A 3,409-nucleotide genomic window follows, 5' to 3' on the forward strand; every position below is an offset into this window, starting at 1 on the left:
GCCTTTGTCAAGTTAAAAATATCCGGTTCCAAAGCAAATGCCAGGCTCAGGCTCAGGGAGTCGTATTGGATTCCTACAGCACCAGATGGCCAAATTCCTCCCTGGTGTAACTTCCTGGATTGTGATGGGCTCACACTTGGGATATATTTGGTCCTGTGTCATTATTCTCTGCTCCACCAGCACGCACACTCCTCCAGGCATTTAATCTGGCAGCTATTCTGATAACACCTTACATCTGGGGGCTACGGGGTAGCAGATCGCTTCCCCGGGAACCCTCAGCAGCACATCGGGGGGCAGAACCCAAAGCAGCCCCCTCCCCAACATCCTCCCTCTCCAATGGCCTTAGAGCCATAGAGCCTAGCCTCTGGCCCCCTGGCTTCTCCTATCTGGCACGGCTCCGCTGCCAGGAGCTGGGCATTTCAGATGTGTGTGTGTCATTTACTTGAATAAGCAGCAATCTCCATCAATCATAATTTTACACAATTATCATAATAGGGCCATTTTGCACTTATCCCTCTTCATGTGATGCAGGAGGCACTTGCCACGACACTTCAAACCAAGTGTCTCTACGTTTGCTCTGGTCCCTGGGGAGTCTTGTTAACATCCCTGGGTTTCCAGTCCCTGGGAGGGCGAGACATCTGCAGGGCCAGGCTCCCCGCCTCCACAGCTACCCACAGGCGTCAGTGCAGGATGACCACGCGGGAGACCCTTGCCCATCTAGTGGGTGTTCTCTCGGCTGGCGGTCTGCTCTCCCTGAAACACCTTGGGGATGGAATTACTGGGGATGGAAGGCATTGATCCACCCGAGCCCCCAGGAATGATCCCCAGCATGCTGCATGCTGGGTGGGAGTGGGGCAGAAGGAGCAATGTCACAACATGGTCAATCAGCCTTCCCTGCGGTCACAGCTGACCCTTTGGGTACAGCAGACCCCCCTCATGGTATTTGGAGGGAACGTGGGTGAGACAGACCCAGCCAAACAGTTCCATGTATCGCCCTCTGCAGCGGGAGTTGTCTGTCTCCATTCGGGCCGGTCAAATGTTTGCAATCCAAACTTCTTTTTTGATGGAAAACAGGGGATTGAACTAAACTCAAATTTTCTCACACAGCATCTCCTTCCCTCAGAAAGGTTTGAGTTTTTCCTCCAAAAACAAAAAATGTCAACCAAAACCGCTGGGGTTCGGTTTGGTTTGGGGGTTTTTTTGGACAAAAAAGACAACATTTTCGATGGAAAACCCTTTCAGTTTCCAACCCACCCTCGTTACCAGGCCAGCCCGGAGCAGAACTGGCTGCATTCCCCGTCTCGATACTTGGATGGGTTTTAACGTGACCTGCTTTCCGAGGAATCAGGCACTGTGTGCACCTCAGGGCTTTATCGCGGGGACCGAAATGAGAAATAAATAACACACCGCCTGGGCACGGGAGGAAACCCGGGTAAAGTGCTGGAGCTGGGATCACTGGGCTGAATTACCCCGTGCTGCCTGGCCCCAACCCAGCTCTCCAGGTTCCTTCCCCAGCACAACGCTGGGCTTGAGGGAGGTTCTCTCCTGAAGTCCCTCCGGAGCCCGGCCTCCAGCCACGAGCTCATTAGATTGTTTCAAGGCCGAGTACGGAGCTCGGGACTTGGCCAGGCAGACGCACCCGCAGCAGGTGTTGAATCAATGCACGGAGCGGACATGTTGCTATGTCAGCACAGCGGCTCTCGGTGCACGTAGATACCTACGTTGGCAGGCATGCTGGTCAGAGTTCAAGCTCGTCGATGCAGGGACTGTCTTGGCGGGTCTTGGGTGCTATACAAGGCACATTATCTCTGCTTTAACAAGGACTCTCAGAAGGAACCAGAGACCCAGCTACGTGTCCTCCGTCCCACGGTGACAGCAACGCCTGGTGCACACTAGCCCTGGGAGAGCCGATCGGCTTTTGCTGTCCTGGCTCCCACGTGTAAGGAATGATTCCTAGCACAACCAGACAAAGGTCAAAATGTCACCAGCAAACACGGCTTTAAAAACCCCAGTGAAACCGTGGCCCCTGGGACGACTCCCAGCGCTCCAGCGTTTGCCTCAGGCGAGGGAATTCAGAGTAACACGGCTGCTGCGTACCCGGCACAAATACATCCGCGCTCCATCCTGTGGGACGCAGGGAACCCTCTTATTCCCAGGGCAGGAAAGGTTGTTTTCCCTCCTGGAAGTGTAGATTTCCTTCACCCTTCTGCATTCTGGAGAGAGACCCTCCTGGCAGACATTGGCGAAATATGCCCCTGCGTCTGACAGGCGAGCCCCTTCCCGCTCCATCCCTTGGCAAACGGAGCCAGGAGCATGGCCTATCAGTGGCTAACGGGTTAAATCCCACCAGCGAGAGGAATATGAAACATGGCTGGGAGGCAGGCGGATGGCCCGTTCAGCCTGAAATGATCAATTAATGGGGTTTCTCCTGACTCACACCATATGGCTGGCCCCGCCAGCTCCCGCATTTCATTTACTCCTGGCCTCGCCTGCTCGACCGCGGGCTCCAATTTATTCTGATTAAATCAGTCCTCTGCACCGTGGCAACTGCTGCTCACGAGAGGCAGGAGCACCATCCCGAGCCCCAGATGCTGGCACGGGCCCCCTCACTGGAACAGACTGGAAGACGATTAGGGCTGCGGGGAGGGTAGATAAAGACCCATGGCTTCAGGGCAGAGGGGGAGAGATTAGCCCCCCGGCAGATGGACAGAAAGATCAAATGTTTCGCTTCACCTTGTTTATTGCGAATGTCCCCTCGTTGGGTCTGCTCCCCGTTGGCCCGGCACTGGGGGCTACGGGCAGTGGGGGCAGGCCGTGCCCCTGCCCCTGCCAGGCAGCTCCCTTGTGCTAGGTTTGCGGGCAAGTGGCTGTCACGGGGTGCTAGTAGGAAATGGTGGGGGGCGGGGAGCTGGGCTGGTCGCACTTTGGAGGTTCCCCACTCCCCCGACAGCACATTCCCCATCACAGCCACCTCTAGCCGGCAGCATGCCCCCCCTCCTCAGCCCATATCCCTCCCAGAGGATGGCAGAGGGCTCACCCAGGGGCTGCAGGGCTCTGCCCACACGCCACCCAGAGGCAGGCCATGCGGGCCAGCAAGCAGGGCTGAGGACTGGGGCCGGGAGGTTTGCAGTGTGAGAGGGGGCGAGTCACCCAGTCTTGTGGGTGCGGCTCCATGGGGCTCTGGCCCCTAGCACCCTCCCCTTGCACAAGGCCCCTGAGCCTGGGGCAGAGCGTGATGGCTGGGTGACGGGTCAGTTCCAGGTGCCCCCGCGCTGGCTGCAGGAAAGGCAGGGTGACTGGGCTGGCCACCAGCGGAACGGGGATGAGGTCAGAGCTACACCTTCCCCAGCCCTCCTGAGGGGCCAGGGGCTTTTCCCGCGGGTCCTCACGCCCTGTCTCAGCTGGCTGG

Source organism: Caretta caretta, chromosome 12 (assembly GCF_965140235.1).
Source record: "Caretta caretta isolate rCarCar2 chromosome 12, rCarCar1.hap1, whole genome shotgun sequence".
In the NCBI taxonomy this organism is placed as follows: Eukaryota; Metazoa; Chordata; order Testudines; family Cheloniidae; genus Caretta; species Caretta caretta.